The sequence below is a fragment of the Callospermophilus lateralis genome, chromosome 14, assembly GCF_048772815.1.
Source record: "Callospermophilus lateralis isolate mCalLat2 chromosome 14, mCalLat2.hap1, whole genome shotgun sequence".
Classification (NCBI taxonomy): domain Eukaryota; kingdom Metazoa; phylum Chordata; class Mammalia; order Rodentia; family Sciuridae; genus Callospermophilus; species Callospermophilus lateralis.
In genome coordinates, this window is record NC_135318.1 from 100,122,797 (window position 1) to 100,144,405 (window position 21,609).

Consider the following 21,609-nt stretch of genomic DNA (forward strand, 5'->3'; position numbering starts at 1 on the left):
TATCTACACATTTCAACTGTGAGTAGACACAGTTTGAAGGGTATTTTGTTGTTTTGTTTTGGTTTAGTGTATTCTGGCTGATTATTTTCACTGCTATTCCTGAAAGGAAGAGAGTTATTTTCCAACCCATGATACAAGTGTGTATTAGTGATAATTAGGAGACTTGGTAGAAGAACCAGATTCATTTAGAGGACATCTGTTTGGCTTTCTTTACCCTCTGTTTGCTTCCTGTGCAGGAGCTGAGCTCTTAATTAATTATTGCTTATATGGAGTAGTAATACCCCCTTGGGTGGAGAAGCAGCTCGTTCTGAAAAGAGTATAGCAACTAGTCAATTGCTGTAAATAGACAACAAAATGTACGCAGGTTTTATTTCTTGAGATATTCAAGAATATCAGGTAAACAAAACCCATTTTCTTGCATGGAACTCATGTTATCATTCCAGATTCAAACAACTCCAGTGTTGGAAATGATTCACGATCCAGCCAAGGGACTGCAATTCGATTTTAGGTTTCTATCTTTCATGTTTTCAAGTTTTGCAACAGTTTTATCGAGGCCCAATCTACAGACCTTTAAAATCGCACATTGAAAGCGTTTCAATGATCATTAACCAATTTGTGGAGTTGTACAGCTGTCACCACAAATCAGTTTTTAAATGTTCCCATTGACCCCTGCAGTGTTCCCTCACGCCTGTTCGTAGTTAATTCTCCCCACCCACAGGAAATTGCTAATCTGCTTTCTGTGTATAAAAAGACTTTTCTGGATGTTTGAGATAAAAAGAACCATATAATGTGTAGTCTTCTGCAAACAGTTTCTTTTACTGTGTTTTAGCATAATGTGTTTGAGGTTCATTTATGTTCATTTATTTTTTTCTTTTTTTGTTAGGGAGTATTCTGTTGCTTGCATGAGACACATTTAGCTCCTCCTATCACCCATGCATGCAGACTTGGATTGTTTCTATTCACTGTTGATGAATAATACTGCGCTGAGCTTTTGCATGTACATCTTATTGTGAATATGTGGTTTCATTTCTCTTGAGTAGATTTTTAGGAGAGAGGAATTGCCAGGTCAAGTAGAAAGTAGAGCTTCTAAGAAAATACCAGAGTGTTTTCCAACATGGCTGCAAGATTTTAAAAAGGTGCACCCACCGACAACAGATGAGGGTTACCGTTGCTTCATGCCCGTGTCACACTAGAATGGTCTGGGGGTTTGTTTTTGTATTGTTGTTGTTGGTGGTTTTAGAGGATGGTCAGCCCCATAGATGTGTACTGGTATCTCACCGTGGCTTTAATTTGCATTGGTGAGTGACAAATGGTGCCCTTCCATGAGCTTATTAGGCATCTTTATTTACAAATATTTGATAGTCTATAAGTTTATTAGCCATTTGTATTCACAGATATTTTGTGAAATGTCTATTCAAATCAATTGGGTGATTTGTTTCCTTATCGAACATGTTTGGAGAGTTCTTCACATAGCTTAGATTAGGTCCTTTATCAGATATATGAAGTGCAAATATTTTCTCTCAGTCTATAGCTTGTTCTTCCTCTCCCCTGGGGGTACCAGGGGTTGAACCCAGGGGTGCTCAGGTCTCACGGAGACAGGTCTCAATTCTCATTAAATTGTTTAGGGCCTCGCTAAATTGCTGAGGCTGGCTTTAAACTTGTGATCCTCCTGCTTCGGACTCCTGAGCCTCTAGGATTACAGGCATGAGCCACCACATCCAGCTCACTTTCTTAACAGTATCTTTTGAAGCACAACTATTTTAAAGGCTGATGAAGTTCAATTTATCAGTTTTTCTTTTCTTTTTTATTTTTAGGATCTTGCTGTTGGTGTCACTTGTAAAAATGTGTAACCCATCTAAGGTCCTGTCTCATGTTTTCTTCCTTAAGTTTAATAATTTCAACACTTATGTCTATGATCCATTGTGGGTTAATATTTTTTTTGTTTATGGTATGAGATAAGAGTATAAGTATCTTGTTTTGGTTTTGGCATGTGGCTACCCAACAATGTTTGCTAAAAGGATTACCCCTTCATTGTTGAATTGAATGGTCCAGAACCTTTGTAGAAACTCAATTGACTGTGAATATGAGGGTTTATTTCTAAACTCTTGTTTCTGTTCCATTGATCTCTGTACTTATCCCTGTGCTCCAAGTTGTCTTAATTAGTAACTTTAAAATCAAATAATGAAAGTTCCTAATTTGTTCCTCTACACAAATGTTTTGACCATTTGAAGGTCCTTTGCATTTTCATATATATATTTTTCACTAGCTTTGCTTGCAGTTCTTACAAAATGCTTGCTGAAAGTTTGGTAGGGATGGTGTTAGATTAATAGATCGAGTTGGAGAGAACTGCCATCTGGGCAATACTAGCCTCCAAGAGTGTACATAGAGAATATCTTTATTTAGCTCTTAACTTTTCTCAACAATGTTTTGTAGTTTTTCCATGTGACAAGTCTTGTACTTCATTTATTAATTTATATATAGGTATTTTATTTTCTGTGGTACTGTTGGAAACATAAATGCTTTCTTAATTTCATTCCAAATTTGTCATTGCTAATACACCAAAACATAATTGATATTTCCATATTGATCTTGTGTCTGACAACCCTGCTTAGCTCATTTATTTGCTCATATTAGTTTTAAGTGGATTCTTAGGCATTTTTTACATGCAAAAACATGTTTTTGAGAATGAAGTCAGTTTAATTTATGGCTTTACAATCTGGATTAATTTTCATATTGTTGCTATTGTTTTGTTTATGCTCACTTTTCTAGCTAAAACTTGGTTTTAAAAACTGGTTAAAGTCGGGCTGGAGTTGTGGCTCAGTGGTAGAGCACTTGCCTAGCATGTATGAGGCCCTGGGTTCAGTTCTCAGCACTGCATTTAAATAGATGAATAAAATAAAGATCCATCAACATCTAAAATAAATTTTTTTTAAAAAACTGGATAAAGTGATGAGAGTGGGCACTCCTGCTTTGTTGTTGATTTTAGGGAGAAGGTATTCACTTTTTAATACCAGTAAATAAGATTCTGCCTATGAGGTTTTCACAGATACTGTTTATCCAGTTGTGTACTATTTGGTGTGTGTATGTGTATATATGTATATATATTGCATATGTATCAGCAGCAAAATATAAATATATTTAAATATATGATTTAAGTATCATATATAAATAAAGAAGCAATATTTGGTGTATTTTTTCAAAGAAAAGCTAATTCAAAGCTAGAAAGCTGTCAGGCGTGGTGGTCCATGCCTGTAATCCCAATGGCTCAGGAGGCTGAAGCAGGAGGATCCCAAGTTCAAAGCCAGACTCAGCAAAAGTGAGGTGCTAAGCAACTCAGTGAGACCCTGTACTAAATAAACTACAAAATAGGGCTGGGGATGTGGCTCAGTGGTCAAGTGCCCCTGAGTTCAATCCCCGGTACCCCTTCCCCCAAAAGCTATAAAGCTCATGTCTGTAGGAAATAAGGAGCTATACATGTGATGCCACCAATTTTAACAGTAATCAAAAATACCTTTGTAAATAAAAATTAGAAAATTGACTATAAAAACTCAATGAATAAAACAAAAGAAGAGAAAAATACATGAAGAGATATTTAAAGACTTGCAAAGTAGAGTGACCATCTAATATCTATTTAGTGATACTTTCAGTAGAAGAATGAGAGAATGAGAAGAAATATTTGGAGATAATGGCTGAGAATTTTTCACAAGTAATGAAACACTCTGATCTACAGATTCAAGAAATCCAACCAATCTCAAAACAGGATAAAGTACAAGAAATCTATACCAAAACCCATTTATAGTGAAGCTAGAAAACACTGCAATCAAACGAAAACTAAAAAGGCAGGAGAAACAAAAGACATGTTACCTTTAAAGACACGGTGGAATGACTGCCTGACTATTTGGCGCCAACAATGTAAGACAGAAGACAGTGGAATGATGTCTTCAACATGCTGAAGGCAGCCAGTGCCAAGCAAGAATTCTGAAACCAGAGGAAACGTCATTCGAAAGAGTGGGCAAGATAAAGACAAGGTTGGAAAGAAGAACTGAGTTTTCCAAGGAAAGAGTATGAATTGTGAATTCTAATGCATGAAGAAGAGTGCAATCAGATGGGATTATTTTAATGAAAGAGGAAAAAAGTAAAAGAAAATAGAGACCACGTAAGTAGAATGAAAGAAAGACTGCTTGTATAAAACAATAATATTGACTCTGGGATAGAATTTTAAAAGTTAAAATATATGACACGCATGTAAATAAGTAGAAAGGTATATACAGTTAAGTGTTTAAGGTTCTTTGTCAAGAGTAGAGTAAATATACTTTGAGAAGTTAAAAATTCATGTTGTAATTTTTATTTTATTCATTTTATTTATTCATTCATTCATTTATGGTTCTGGGAACGGAACCCAGGGCTGCTCACCACTGTTAATGTTTTGAGACAGAATCTCACTAAGTCATTGAGGCTGGCTTCAAATTTGTGATCCTTCTGCCTCAGCCTCCTAAATTACTGGGATTATAGGCATATATTAGCCTATATATTTCCAATGTATTAGCAGCTATATTTTACGTGTGTTAACATTTATGACTGTTTTACAGTATCCTCGATTGAGAGATAGAAAACAAGATTTTCCATGACCACTTTACCACTACTGTAACTGTAGGTTTTTTGTTTGTTTTTAGTTTTGTTTTGTTTTTGGTTTGGGGACAGGGTCTCATGTGTTGCCCAGGCAGATCTCTAACTCCTGGGCTCAAATGATCCTCCCATCTCAGCCTCCAAAACAACAGGTTTACCCCACTGCATCTGGCATAACTGTACTTTTAAAAGATGAAGAACAGTAACTCTTCCTAAGTTCTTAGGTGCCTGGCTTTGACCTCTGTGTTTCATCCACATCCACTTTGCATTAGACTTTTGGGAAAGTCACCTGCTAGGAGCTACTACCTCGTCCCTGGGCTCTGAGGCCCAGCTCGGGGACACCAGTGCCTAAGTCCTTAGTCAGTCTCCTCTATGGCTCTGTGGCCTGGGAGTGACCTTTCACAACTGATCAACAGAAATGGGGTGAGTCATAACCTATTTCATTACTGAACAAATCAATAAGGAGACAGTGCCTATGCCAAGGACTCAAAGGTTTGAAGAAATGAGGGTTAGAGAGGTGAAATGCCCCTTCCCTAAGGACCTGAAGGCCTGTTCCACCTCTTCCCTGAAGGCTTCCTGCTAGGGACACACGCCTTCACTGCCTCTTGATACTTCACTGTGGTTCATATGCTTAAGTCTAGGAAGCCTGCGGCAGACGGCTGGGAGGCCTCCCATAGGCAGGGTAGAGTCAACACATATATCGCAACACACACTGGGGAATTACCTGTGCCCAGAGGACAATTCCTCTGCCACCTACACAGGAGAGCAAGACAGAATGGCAGCCTGTCCTGCTTCTGGGGAAACATCTCGAATGTGGGGCCTTCTAATAACGGGTGTCATCTTTCACTCACGTGGTTAAACATGATTCTTTCTTGCTCTCTCCCCTCCCCAGCACTTAAACATATAGACATGACTAGGGTTCTGGGATCCAATAAAACTTCCCCAAACTGCTCCCGCACAGCCCTTTGACATTAGAATGAGAGAATTTTGCTTTTCTCAGCCCTTCCCCTCCTCACTCCTTACTCTCTTTTCACACTGAGAATGGGCAACTCCAACTCTCTTGTCAAGGTCCTAGAAATAAAAAGCCAGATAGGTGAAATTCCCTCAGAGATAGGGATTGGGACCAATTGCTCATTAATTTGTGTTGCTAAAGTGGTCCCAGTTCATTTCTTCCTTATTCTCTCCTCCTCTGATGGTGGGGAAAGATGGGGTAGAGTCTTTTAAAATAACTTCCTTTTATATGCTATGCTCCCCTGGCCAGACTCAAAAAAAAAGTTCTATAGTGTGTAGTGGCACCCCCTTTCTCCACAGAAAAGTCTCAACTGGGCTTCTCCAGAAATCTTCACCATGGACGATTTTAGGACTGTCAGCAAAAGAGTCTCTACAAAAGAGTCCATTGTAGATAAACTTCCTATTTTCGAGTTGCCCTATTTACTTGGCCACTGGCCAAGAAGAAATCAGCACTCCAGGTGCTGGACACCCCCTTACTAGTTTTTCACAAAGATGCATCCAATATAGTAGTTTGTAGAAATGTGTAAGCAAGGCTCTGGCCTTGAGCTGGGCTTCACAGAGATGTCTACATTTCTAAGATAAGAGAAGTTACAAATGGGCTCCCTGGTAACAGCTGGCAGGGGGAGGAAAGAAAAGGGAGAAGAAGCTCTCCCCTTCTCAGGTGCTGTCCTTGAAGAGTTAACTTGCCCAGAACACTGAAAGTAAAAGCTGCTTTTATGTGAACTTCTACCATCTGAATTTCTGAGCTCCTCCCCTTACGTGCTGGGTATAAAGTTCTGAAACTCCCTGAACTCAGGGTTCAGGGGATGGATTGATTACAGCAAAAGCTGTGCCCTCTGAACCTGGCTGCAGCCAAATAAAACTGTTTCCTGCTGTCTTCGGTGCTCTGCCTCATCTGTCCCTGCAACAGTAGTTACGCATACTCACTATAAATTTAAAGACGAATCTGTGCATATGTGTGGCTGAAAGGGACTCACTCCAAATTTGTGCTGTTTTCTGCACCCAGGGGACAGTGAGGTTGATTCTACCACTTCAGACTGCAATTGTACTTTGTAGCTGACTTTTTGGATCATCATGGACTGTGTTTAAAATGAGCTCTCTCATGGGTATTAACCACCTTGGCTGACCTTCCTATCTTGCATCACACATAAGCAGAGTGTGGACGCTTCTTCTACATTATGCATCATTTGGAAAGACATCAAAAGTTCATGGACAAAACCATTTCTGCTTATTCTCTTCCCATCCCCTAGTTTTTTTTTTTTTTAATCTGGAAAATAACCCCCAAAGAAGAGTGGCATTGGAAAGAAGAAGGGAGCAATCTTCTGGGACTGAGCCTCTAACATATTGGGGCTGTGCTAACCTCAGATGCATAGTGTCAAACTATTTGAATTGTAGGACATCCAGCTTGTATCAGATCATGTCACAATGTATGTGTGTCAGGAGCATATATTTGATGCCAAAGGTGTCTAAGTTTGGAGGGAAAAAAGGTTCATTTCCCCCCCCCCTCCTTCCTTCCTTCTTTTCTTTTTGAGAAATTAATGGCTATTAGTTGACATCTGGAGAAAATGTTATAATGGAGAATCCAGGCTTGGAAATTTCTTAAAACTCTAAGCAGCACCAGGAAAGCCAGTGAGCAAGAATCAAACATTGTTCAGAATCATGTGTTAGAACTGGGTCATGAGCTAGCTGGTGGAGGACTTCAAGAAGTTATGAGAAGTGAGGCTCAAGGTCACAGGAAGGTGAGCAACTAGAGAGGCTCACTGCTGAGTCGTGGGGTAAACTTTCTTAGTGCTTGCTGAGAACATCTGGTATGGCATGAGGCCCAGGACCACAGGCAACTAGAGCTCAATAGATTGATAGATGGCTCAGACAAGTCTCAGTCCCACATCACAGTGCTCTGATGACCTGAATCTGGACATAATTGTCATGACATGGGGATAGAAGTTGTCACAGAAAGAAAGTGGATGGTGGATGGTCAAAACCAATAGACAGAAAGAAGTTGGGAAAAAATACAATTATTTAAAATGAAATCTGAGTTGAATGGGTCACAGCTGAGGAATCCATGCAGAGGAGAGACTTAAAATCAAATATTGGTGCATAAATGGTTTCAAGAATAGAGGCTTAGTGAGTGGAGAAAGTACTGTTTCAGATGGCGAGAACACCAAGAAAAACATGCACTTGCACAGGTGCTCCTAGGACCTTGTGAATTCAAGGTTTTTTAACCCATTCTGAAAATCTCTACCTTTTTATTGAGGTATTTAGACAATGTATATACAAGGTGATTATTGATATATGGACAGATTTAAATCTACTACCTTGCTACATGTTTTATATTTATACTGTTTGGTCTTTGTTCTTTGATTTTCTGCCTGTCTTTGGATTAGTTGAACATTTAAAAATAATTCCCTGTAATCTCCTTTATTGACCTATTAGGTATGGTTTAGCCTGTCACCTTTGAGTGACATTGTAGCATTTCATGTATGGTATGAGAAACAATGGTATACTTCTATTTTCTACCTCTCTGCATTTTTGCTCTTGGTGAAATGCACTCTATCTATACATGTTGAAAATCCACAATATATTATTACTACTGCCTTGACCTGTTAATCATCTCCTAAAGAGATTAAAATAAGAAGAAAATAACTATCATATTGACCCATATAGTTAGTATTTTCAGCACTCTTCATTCATTTGCAAAAATCCAGATTTCCATCTGGTATTCTTTTCCTTGCACCTAAAGGACATAGTTCACTGTTTCTTATAGTGCAGGTTTCCTGGTGACATTGTCTTTAGCTTTAATTTGACTGGAAAAGTTTTTTTTTTTTTTTAATTTCACCTTTTGTTTATTGTAACATATTCCTTTTGATGTAGAATTTTAAGATGACAATGTTTTGTCTTCAGGTATTTGCTCAGCTGTCTTCTAGCTTCCCTTATTTAACACAAGGTATTTCTCATTCTTATCTTGATATATAATGTTTTATTCCTCTGGTGGCTTTTTTGTGTGGGGAGGGAGGTACCAGGGATTGAGCTCAGGGGCACTTGACCACATCCCCAGCCCTATTTTGTATTTTATTTAGAGACAGGATCTCACTGAGTTGCTTAGTGCCTCATTTTTGATGAGGCTGGCTTTGAACTCTCAATCCTCCTGCCTCAGCCTCCCTAACCACTGGGATTACAGGTGTGTGCCACCGTGCCTGGCCCCTGGTGACTTTTAATATTATTTAGTTATCCATGATTTAAAGCAATTTGGTTATAATATGCCTTGGTATAGTTTACTTCATGTTTTTTTTTTTTTTTTTTTTTTGTAGCTGGTCAAAGTTTGAGGTTCTCTTGTGGAATTTCTTGGGTTTGTGTGTTAAAGTTCATCAACTTGGAAAATATTTGGCCATTATTTTTTAAAATATTTTTTCTAGGGCTGGAGCTGTGGCTCAGTGGTAGAGCGCTCACCTCACATGTGTAAGGCACTGGGTTAGATTCTCAGCACCACATACAAAAATAAATAAGTAAAACAAAGATATTAAAATATCTATATATTTTTTCTATCCCATGCTTCCTTTGAGACCCTAATTTATTGCATATTGGTTATTTTAAGTTGTCCCACAATTCACTAATGTTCTATTTTTTTAGGTTTTTTTTTTCCCTTAGTCTTTATTCTCTTCTCTTTCACCCTAGATAATTTCTATTACTGCGTCTTCAAGTTCACTATCTCCTCTTCCATAGTATCTAATCATTAATTAACCCTATCCAGTGTATTTTTTTAACCTCAGGCACTGAAGTTTTCATTTCTAGAGGCTTCATTGTGTTTTATGTCTTTTGTGTTTCTATTTTTTATGTTCAGATATTCTTCCAGGTTTACAAATATATGGAACACAACTATAAAAACTGTTTGAATATTTTTTGTCTAAGAATTCTATCATTTGCAACATTTCTGTTTCCATTAATTAATTTCCCACCTCACTATGAGTTATGAGTTATATTTTCCTGCTTGTTTGTATGCCTGGTAATTTTTAACTGGATACTAGTCTGTTAATTTTACTTTTTAAGTGCTGCATAATTTCATATTCCCATAAATGTGCTTGATCTTTGTTTTGAGACACAGTTAGGTTACCTAAAGACAGTTTGTCCTTTCAGATCTTTCTTTGAAGCTTTAGCAGATGGGGCTAGAACATCGAATAATCTTGGCATAATTTTGTCCCATTACTAAGGCCAAACTTTTAGAGTTCTCTACCTAATGATGCTCCTGAATTGTAAGGTTCTAACACTGGGTGATGGGAACAGGAGCTTTCCTGGTCCTGGGTGAGCACAGAAGGTTGTTCCCTCTAGTCTGTCTGGGTACCTAAGTAGATTCCACATATGCTAATGCTGATTAATATTCAGTGGACACTTCCCAGGCATCCTGCAGGCCCCAAGGGCTCTTTCTGTATGCACCTTTGGCTTGTAGGACTCTGCACTGAGAATTTAATCTCTTTGGCTTCTGTGACTCCGACTCATGGAGATAGTGAGACCCCACTTGGCTTCCTCTCTCCAACCTGGACACTCACTGAAGGTAGAAAATTGGGCCAAATTTTGTTTGTTTTCTCCTTTTTTGGATCACTGCTTTCATTTCTCGATGCTCACAGTCTTGAAAACATGTTTTCTCTGTGTTTTAGTTGTTTCAAATGGAAGGATAAATCTAGTTCTTATTAGTATATTTTGGACAGAAAATAGAAGTTCACCTGTTTCTAAATGTTCCTCAATCACAAGGTTCACTGTACTTAGTTTTTAGGTGAAGCTTCTGACTTTATGAACAAAGAATGTCAATGCACACTGCTGAACAAAGTTAGGGAACACAGGTCCTTGTATCAACCAGACTGGAAACTTGTTCTCAGATCTCTTTCTAATCTTGGTGATCAGGCTGTTTCTCCAAGCTCAGACTAAATTGCTTGACTCTTGGTTTATATCTTGTTTTAGCCGCAGGTAAATAAAATTATTTGGTTTCTTCATTGTCCTCCTTTGATAAGCTCAATTCTCCATTCCATTTTCAACAATATATTCTACCTCCACTCACTACCTTGTTATTCTTTCTTTTATTTAACAATCTTTGATATATCAGGTATTCTCTAAGTATCAGGAATGTTATTTTAAGCAAACACAGACACCATCCCTTCTTGCACGGAGCGATTCCAGACATTTTCTGATCATAATAATCAATAAACATTGAAAATTACACATTAGACTTTATCTAATTTTATATATAACCAAAGTGATTAGTATATAAACAGATCACTTCCTTTATCTATTTGTTAGTACCTTCTATTGGAGTGAGACCATGAACATTTAAGTTCTCTTTAAATGCTGCTCAAAACAATGTCATTTCTTCTGTATATCAACTTACTACAAAGGTCAGCACAGGGTCAGTTATCCAATTTCACTCATAGGTCCTGAACTGAAATTAGGCTTCCTCTTTCTCATCTGGCTCTCATGTTAAAACAAAATAAAACACTCAGGATCTGTCTAGACTCAGCCATTGACTCGAACCAATAAATAACTCAGCTGCCACCAGCCATGGCTCGCCCTTATCCCTCTGTGAAGCTTGTGATCTTTTGAGCAGGGAGTTTGACTCTTTGTTTCCTTTTTTTTTTTTCAATTCCTTCACCCTGAACCTTCAGGGTTACCTCACCCTCCCCACCTCTTAACATACACCCACTTATTAGGAAGAAACGATCACACCTGTAACCTATGGAGTGAGGTTCCTGTCACTTCTCACCTGTTCTTGTCCTTTGCTCTTTCCTCCATGGCTTCTAGGATTCATGGGTGACAGCCATTGGTCCATGTGCTCTACTGAGAGGGTCTCATCTGCTAAAAGGCTCTATACCCAGAGTACCAATCTCTCTTTATCCTCTCTGCCGCAAACCAGTGCCCGGCACGATTATGGCCAAGAGAGTGCACTTGCAAACACATGCTTTTCCTCCAGTGGTCTTTCCATCACCTGGATTTCGGGGTGGGAGGACACCTGTGAAAGAGGGTTGGAGAGTGTGGTCTTAAGGCACTGTTACGGTTCAGCTCTGGAATGCACCCCAAAGGTTCATGTGGTGAAGGCTTGGTTCTCCAATACTGCACGTTCACAGGTAGGGCTTTGGGTAGCGATTGGATCACGCGGGCTCTAATCTCATGACTGGATTAATTCATTGATGGAGTCACAGAAGTATGGACCATTGGGAGGTTATGGAAATGGTAGGAGGTGGAACTAGTTGAAAGATGTTGGTCCTTGGGGGCATGCCCTTGGGAGACTCCATCTTGTCCCTAGCCCCTTCCTCCCCCTCCACCCTGGCCACCATGAGGTAGGCAACTTTTCTCCAGCACGTGCTGCCTACCATGATATCCTGCCTTGCCTTAGACCCAGAATCAATAGGGCCTAGTGACCATGGATGAAAACCTTTGAAACTGTGAGTCAAAATCAACCCTCTAAGTTGTTTTTCTCAGGTATCTTTGCCACAGTGACGAAGAGCTGACCAATACTCCCCTATAGCATGTCCTCCAACCTTGTGTGTGTGTGTGTGTGTGTGTGTGTGTGTGTGAGAGAGAGAGAGAGAGAGAGAGAGAGAGAGATTAGGGATTGAACCCAGGGCCTTGCCCATGCTAGGCAAGCCTTCTACCCCTGAGCTACATCCCCATCTCTCCAACCTAGCTTTTATCAGTAATAAAACTGATACATATCAATCTCTGTCTCCTTGATTCCCATTCAATTGGGAACACATTCAGAGGAGAAGATAATGTCTCTTCTGGAGCATTCCCTACAGTGGACGAGTGATAAATGGCAGTAACTGGATGGGGAGAGATCACTTACGCAGGCGGCACGATGCTGTGATTCATGGTCCACATGCATGTGTGAGCCAGAGGTCAACAAATTCCAGCTCCCCTGCCAGGGAGAGGCAGATTTCCTCCCATCAAATTGACCCCTCACTTGCTGGTGGCTGCTCCTCATCACACAAGCTCTGACGTGGAAGAGAGTGGGGTTGATGGCGGGGGAGTGGGGAGTTTGGAGGGAGCACTGATGGAGCTGTTCCTCAGGAAGCATCTTGACCTGTGATCCCACCCTGCCTTCACAGGGCTCCGTTTCCTGGAGGCAACAGGAGGGATTCTGGGAGCAAAACTAAATATAACCCTTGATGTGGAGTATCTGGACAGGAAATGCAGTTTGAAAGTGAGGAAGATGATAAACATATTGACAAAGGAGGCCCAAGCCAAAAATCTAGCCCAGGGAAAAGTCGGGGCTTTCCTTCTGAACACCTAGAAGAGCATACTGAAGGCTTGGTGGTTTCTTTGTTGTTGTTGTTTCATTTTAAGACAGCCTAAAGCAGGATGTGATGCAAAACTAGAACAATCCAAACTTCAGTTTTCTCTGAGAAAAACATCACCCTTGACCTAGGCAGAAACTGCAGGAACAGAGCACTTCACCATCTCTTGTAGACTGAAGGTGTCTTTTTAAATTTTAAATATCGCTGCCCTCTTTATTTCATAGTAGATATCAGCACGCAAACCCTTTTGATGATACTGGAAGTTAAATGGCTTTAGACTCTCTTTAAAGACACTGGAGCCAGGAGTGGTGGTAAATGCTTCTAATCCCAGCACCTCAGGAGGCTGAGGCAGGAGGATCATAAGTTCAAGGCCAGACCAATCAATTTAGCAAGGCCTAAGTAACTTAACAAGAACTTCTCTCAAACTTAAAAAAAAAAAAAAAAAGGCTGGGGGTATCAGTGATACAGTGCCCTGGGTTCAATCTCTAATACTGAAATAAAAAAGAAAAAAGAAAGAAAGAAAAAAGAGCACTTTTTTTTCCTATTGACAGCCTTGTCGACTCTGTTCTGGATATTCGAAGCATGGCTCCCTGGGACTTTTTAATAACTGCAGTCTCCCTCTTCTACTAGTTACCTGTGTTCCCTTCCACTTCCTCTGGGGCACATATCCAGTTCCCCATTAACCATTCAGTCAATAGGATGACACTAATTGATAAACTAGTGCTGAATCAATAGTATCATAAAGTTAGTTTTTGAATTTTATACTTTGGAGAATGTCGACATATACCAAACTAGAAAGGAATCTCCAGCTGAACTTCCACGTGTCCACAAGCAACCTCACCTGTGACCACCGCTGCCAACTCCCGTCTGCCCAGTTTATCTTGAAGCAAATCCAGGATATGTTGTTTTCTCACATGCACAGATGTCATTATGCATCTTGAAAACCCAGATCTTTGGTTTTGTCAAAACGAACCCAACTCTTATGTATAACTATAATGCACTAATGAAAAAAGAATATTTTTAGAATATTACCAAGCATAAACCTTTGCTTTGGGATTTTAAAAACCTACATATATATACATATGGATGTAATATATATTGGATATATATTCCAGCACACTAGTTCACACCAAAAAGTCTTAACAATAATTTCTTAATATTTTAAAGGCTTTCACTGGATTGTTTTGAAGACATCCTAACATTTCATCTATAAATAATTCAGTTCTTTTTCTATAAAATGAGTACTTTTTTTAAAAAAAAAATCAAAGCTACAATACTACTACTATGCTTAAAAACAGTAATCCTTTCATACCATCAAATTTTCAGCTAGTGTATATATTTGTTGATGTTCTTGTGAATGTTATTTTATAGTTGAGTTATTCGAATCTGGATTCAACTGAATGCATTGCATTTGATACATCCTTTACATTGCTTTTCCTTTATGAATTTGCCTCCCTCTTATTGACTCAAATAATTAACTTGTAGAAGAAAGTGTCCATCTTGCCAAGCATGGTGGTACATGCCTGTAATCCCTGACTGAGATGGGAAGGATTACAAATTTAAGTCTAGCCTGGACAATTTAGAGAGATCCTATCTCAAAATAAAAAATAAAAAGAATGCAGCTCAGTAATAGAAGATCCCTAGGTTCAATCCTCAGTACTGAAAAAAAAAAGTGTTCATATCTGGATTTTTAATTTTAAAGGTAAAGGCTTAATTTTTATCCCCTTATTTGGCCTATGTTCTTTTTTTTTTTTTTAAGTTAAAGCAACATATTTTCATTATAAGAACATAGAATAAGACAAGCATTCAATTAACAAAGCATTTCTAAGCATTTTTCATGTCTGGTAATGAAAACAATGCTGTCTCTCAGGTGTGTCATGAACAGTAAACCAGACAATGCATATCAAATGTCTTGCATAGAGACCAGACTAGATATTCAATAGAAATGGCAGTTGTATTATTATGGAAACCTAGTGACCCTAGCCTTCTAGGAATAATCTTTCTTGACTCTCTTAATAAAATAATTTGAGATCCTCTTTGGAATCTTGGCCATAAATAACACAGAGCCTTCCTGCATCTTTCAAATAATTTCCGGGTGTGTGAATTCATTTGGCCTGCTTGTTCTTTCTACATGTGGCCTATGTTCTTTTTTAAAAAGTTTTATTGAGGCAAGAAGCATGTCGATAGACATATTTAAATACACACAGTCAAACTTCTGTATCTGAGGGCTCTATTTCTATGAATTCAACCAAGCATGAATTGAAAATATTTGAAAAGAAAATTGCATCCATATTAAACACGTGTAGATGTTTTCCCTTATCATTATTCTCTAAAAAATACAGTATAACAACAATTTACATGGCATTTACATTGTATATTAGGTATCCTGTCATCTAGAGATGATATAAAGTACAGAAGAAGATGTGTACAGGTTTTATACAAATTTATAAAAGGGACTTAAGCATTCACAGATTTTGGTGTTCGTGACCATTTCTTCCCCAAAAATGAGTGTGTAGAAAGAACAGGTGTATAGAACTAGATGATAATTGATGTCTCCAACCTGTCAAAATGTCTATTATTCTTTCTTTCTTGGCTCGTCATTCTATCATGTTAAATGGATACATGCAGATTCAAAGTTTCATCTAAATAAAATCCACAGATGGAAACTGTAGGTAAAATTAATTTTTATGCATTTATCATAGGTCTTTTCTTTAATTTAAAGTAAGTAGGAGACTCTTTTTAGCTGCTTCCTATCCTGCATTTCAGAAGGATTTATAAATTGGTTGCTCCTTGCTGAAAACCAGCATATTTCTATATAGGTTGCAACATCTCGTGTCTCCCATTTGAACCTTATCGAAGCATTTCCCTTCTTCAAACCACACTGAGCGTAATGTAGGTGCAGGGCCCTGCAGCCTCTAATCATCTTCCAACACAGAAAGGCATGCCGGTGGAAGGACCGAATTCCTCCCAGGGAAGAGTTCAAGAGGTGCTGATTTCAAAACTTTCAAACAATGATCAAAGTGAACTCAGCAGGAGAGAGTTTAAAGCTAACAGAACTGAAGCAAAGGTAGTTTGATAACGTGGTATTTATACTCTCTGGTCTAAGCAGACACTGATGGCAGGACATGAGCAAATTGGTCCTATTGTATTAATGAAGAGTATGGTGAGATTTTTCCTGGTAATTTGAGATTTTCAAGGACTCTAAAGCCTTTTGAGGAACACATTGGCTTATTCATTCATTTACTTATCCACTTGAGACTAGGTAGCTGGGAGGCTTAGAGATATTAAAATAAATACTCCATGGTCCCCTAAGAAACTTATTCTCCCACAGTGAATAGAAAGTGAGTGCTTGGTTGCTGGGAGCCACAGCCAATTAATATGATGCATGGCATTTTTGATTGAAAGGTGATGCCAGCTAGCCATTGAGATGATACGATTATGTTAAAAAGTACATTCATATGGATACCGGACTCCTGCTGCGGGACTCCTGGAGAGTTCCCATTGGTTGGGAAAGTGCAGTAGGAGGGAATTCCGGGGAGGCGCTTGCGCTAGAGTTCCGGGAAGGAACCAGCAGAACGCCGCGTGGGTGGATCGGGAAGCTTCCCGGGCGGACGTGTTATTGGCGGTTCTTTCAAATAAAGTTTGTTCCTGTTTGAGTGGCTCGTGATCTTGTGCCCAGCCAGACAGCGGCAACTGGTGGCCCTGTACGGGGAGCGCCTGAAGCTTGGAGGTGAGTAAAATTGCTCGCCCCTGAGGGAAGGCGACAGAATGGGTGACCATTTCAAAAAACAATGTGTTCTTCTTTTGATTTATTTTGTTTTTGTTTCAAGCTGCCTATCCCTAGAATTTTCTCAGGCAAACTGGGAAAAATGGTTGGCTCAAGGCTTGAAGTTGTTTGGCCCGGAGAAAGAGAAAATTGATACAACTATTCTTTGCTCCGTTTTTGTTTCATTCTGTTTCGGCTTTGTTTTATGCTACCTTACTGGGTTGCGTTACCTTTATAGTAGATTAGAAACTAGTAAAAAACAAACCGAAAAACTGTTAAGTAAATTGTTAGAGGTCCAAACTGTGGTAGAAAACATGTCAGGTCAAGCAAAAGAGAAGGTCTCTCCAGCTAGTCAGACAGAGGAAAATTTGAAGAAAGAAAGCTTAGAGGAAAAACGACCATCAGTTGGGGAGTTACAACAGGAGGCTGCTACTAACTCCGTTCTATCACCAGAGGGCGTAAGAGCTGAGCGGCCCTCAATTCCTGTAGTTAATGCACAAAATCCTAAGGCAAGATCCCAAAGACTAGCATGCCCTGTACTTGAGCAGGCAGGAGGGCAACGAATTCATCGCGCTCTAGATTTCAAAACAGTAAAGCAATTAAAAGAGGCTGTAACAACCTATGGCCCGCAAGCACCCTTCACCATAAGCATGGTTGAATCTATTACCAACTTAGACATGACACCAGCAGATTGGGCTAACATGTGTCGATCTGTGCTAAATGGAGGACAATATTTGTTATGGAAGGTTGCCAATGAGGAATTCTGCATGGAGACAGCTAGGCGAAATACAGCAGCCGGTTACCCTCAAAGAAATCTGGAGATGTTGTTAGGAAAGGGACCTTATGAGGGTCAACGGCAACAAATTGAATATGATCCTGGTGTATACGCACAAATTGCTGCAGATGCAGTTAGGGCATGGAAAACTTTACAGGGGCATGGAGATTTACAAGGACAGTTATCTAAGGTAATACAAGGAACTAACGAACCTTACGCTGAATTTGTAGATAGGCTTATTCAGACAGCTTCTAGGATATTTGGAGATGTAGAACAAGCAATGCCATTTATAAAACAACTGGCTTATGACCAAGCAAATCGTTGCTGCAGAGAGGTCATTAGACCATGGAAACATGAAGATTTAAACACATATATTAAATTATGTAGAGACATTAATGAACAAGGACAAGTCTTAGCAGCAGTACAACAGGCTTTAGATGCCAGGCCAAAAACATGCTACAATTGTGATCAGACAGGACATTTTAAAAGGAATTGCCCCATAGGAGGAGGGTTTAACAAAGCTAGGTATCAAAGGAATAGAATACCAGGTATTTGCCCACGATGCCGTAGAGGGAGACATTGGGCTAATGAATGCCGTTCTCAAACCACCATAGAGGGCACTCCGTTATCAAAAAACGGACAAGGATCAAGTGTTTACCCACGATATCGTGGAGAAAGGCATCAGGCTCCATTGCCAAAAAACGGACTGGAGGGCCCAATGCTCCGGGGCCCAAAACCACAAATATACGGGGCAATGGAGGAACCCAGCAGCACCATCAAGGTAGTGCCCAGGACACATTATCCATTAAATCCCTCATCAGACAAACTAGAGGGAGCGCAGGGCTGGACATCTGCGCCTCCGCAAGAGCAGTACTAACTCCAGAGATGGGAATTCAAATCATTCCCACAGGAGTAAAAGGACCTCTTCCCCAAGGAACGGTAGGCTTATTATTGGGACGCAGTTCTTCCACACTAAAAGGACTTATGATAAGTCCCGGGGTAATTGATCCCGATTATGAAGGTGAAATAAAAATTATAGCTAGTTCTCCAAGAGGCATATCAGTTATCTCACCAGGGGATAGAATAGCACAGTTACTAATAATACCCAGCCTACATGATAAATTTTCTAGTCGTACTGTAGAAAGAGGTACCAGGGGATTGGGCTCCACAGGTGTAGATTGGGCTATGCTGTCTTTAAATTTAGATTCTCGCCCCATGCTAAAACTAAATATTCAAGGATACGACTTTAATGGGCTACTGGACACAGGTGCAGACCTTAGCATCATATCTAGTCAGGAATGGCCAAAACATTGGCCATTACAACAAGCCACTCAAACGCTTCGAGGCCTAGGAGTGGCTACTAATCCCCATAGAAGTGCAATGGTATTAGATTGGAAGGATCCTGAAGGATGTGAGGGAACTATACAGCCATATGTATTGGATCATCTTCCTATAAATTTATGGGGACGAGATGTCCTAGATCAATTAGGTTTAACGTTAACAAATAACATCAATCCTAATGCGCCCACTACTAGGGCTAAACAAGGTTTTAAAAAAGAAAAAAGATTAGGAAAACAAGGACAAAATATAGCAGCACCAATTCAAATAGATCAAGGAACAGACAGACATGGGTTGGATTTTCAGAAAGGGCCACTGAGACAATAAAAATTACTTGGAAATCAGAAAGACCAGTGTGGGTTCCTCAGTGGCCCCTGACTAAAGAAAAGATACAAGTAGCCCATGATCTGGTTAAACAACAATTAGCGAAAGGACATATACAACCTTCCATATCTCCCCATAATACTCCCATTTTTGTTATTAAAAAGAAATCTGGTAAATGGAGATTATTACAAGATTTAAGAGCCATTAATAATGAGATGGTTATTATGGGACCTGCTCAATCAGGGATTCCCCAATTGTCTGCTTTACCAAAAACCTGGTATGTTTTAGCTATAGATATTAAAGATTGTTTTTTTTCAATTCCTATTCATCCTGAGGATAGTCCACATTTTGCATTTACTATCCCTGCACTAAATCATGAAGGTCCTGATCAGAGATATGAATGGAAAGTACTCCCTCAGGGGATGGCTAATAGTCCAACTATGTGTCAAATTTATGTTAACAAAGCAATCCAACCACTTAGAAATCAAAATCCTGAACTACAAATATTTCACTATATGGATGATGTATTATTGGCACATAAAGATAAAAACATATTGCTGGAATGTTATGCCACACTTACAAACTTATTAAAAAATTATAATCTAGAGATAGCAATAGATAAAGTACAATTAAATCTTCCAATTAATTATCTAGGAGTCCTGTTATCCTCAACCATGGTCCGTCCACCAAAAATTCAAATACGAGTAGATCAACTCAAATCACTTAATGACTTTCAAAAGTTATTGGGAGACATAAATTGGATAAGGCCTTATCTAGGCATACCAACAGGAGAGCTAGGACCTTTATTTGATATCCTAAAAGGTCCATCAGATCCAAATTCACCCCGCATGCTAGCGCCTGAAGCAAGAAAGGCATTAAAAATCATTGAAACATATATGGAAAATATGCACTTGGATAGAATTGATATAAGTTTGCCTTTATTATTTATTGTACTACCAACAAAAAATATTCCTACAGGAGTATTTTGGCAAGAAGGTCCATTATTGTGGATACATTTATCTTATTCTCCTAATACTATTCTTACTAGATATCCTGAGGCTGTAGGACAATTAATACTCAAAGGAATAAAAGCAGCAAAGGGAGTGTTTGGGATTTCTCCCAATAAAATTATTACTCCATATACTATGGATCAAATTGATGAGTTAGCCAATGAGTTAAATACTTGGGCAATAATCATGTGTAAATCTAATGTTTCATTTGATAATCACTTGCCATCTAATCCTTTGTTGTCTTTTTGGTCTAAGCATCCTGTAGTTTTTCCAAAAATGACAAGAAAGACCCCTATCATGAATGCTCCAAATATATTCACTGATGGGTCAAATAATGGTACAGCAGCAGTAGTTACCCCTGATCAAACTTTTACATTTTTAGTACCCAAACAATCAGCTCAAAAGGTAGAGCTTAATGCAGTATTACAAGCTTTTATGATGTTTAAAGATTCCGTATTTAATTTATTTTCTGATAGTCAATATGTAGTTAATGCTATAGTATCCCTTGAAGATGCAGGTAGGATTTCCCCTTCTTCTACTGTTTTCTCTTTGTTTTCCACTATACAAAGTCTAATCTGGGACAGAAAAGATCCATTCTTTATAGGACATATCAGGGCACATACAGGATTGCCTGGAGCCCTTAGTTTGGGCAATGAATTAGCAGATAAATCTACACATGACATACATATTTTCTCCACAATAAAAGAAGCTATAAATTTTCATAAAAGGTTTCATGTCAATGCTAATACTTTACAAAAACGTTTTAAAATAACTAAAGAACAAGCCAGACATATAATAAAACAATGTCAAAATTGTGTGACATTTTTACCACAAGTTAATCTTGGAGTCAATCCTAGAGGACTGATACCTAACCATATTTGGCAGATGGACGTCACACACTTGCCAGAATTTGGAAAATTAAAATATTTGCATGTTACAGTTGATACTTCTTCTGGATTTTTGATGGGCTCCCTTCATGCCGGAGAAAAAACTAAAGATGTTATAGCTCATTGCTTACAAAATTTTGCCACTGTGGGCGTTCCAAAACAGTTAAAAACAGATAACGGTCCCGGTTATGCTTCTACCTCTTTTAAACAATTCTGCTCATCATTTGGCATTACTCACATAACAGGAATTCCATACAATCCACAGGGACAAGGCATAGTTGAAAGAGCTCATCAAACTATTAAAATGTACTTATTAAAACAAAAGGAGGGAATTGGAAAGGGGTATATATCCCCCAAAGATAAACTTAAAATAACCCTCTTTACTCTAAACTTTTTAAATTTGGATTCATCAGGACTTAGTGCTGCGGAAAGGCATATGTATCCAAAAAATGTGCATAAGCCTAAAGTTCTTTGGAAAGATATTCTAACAGGACAATGGAAAGGTCCTGACCCAGTAATTGTCTGGAGTCGGGGCTCTGTTTGCGTGTTTCCACAGGGAGAACAGCAGCCGATTTGGATTCCAGAAAGACTAACT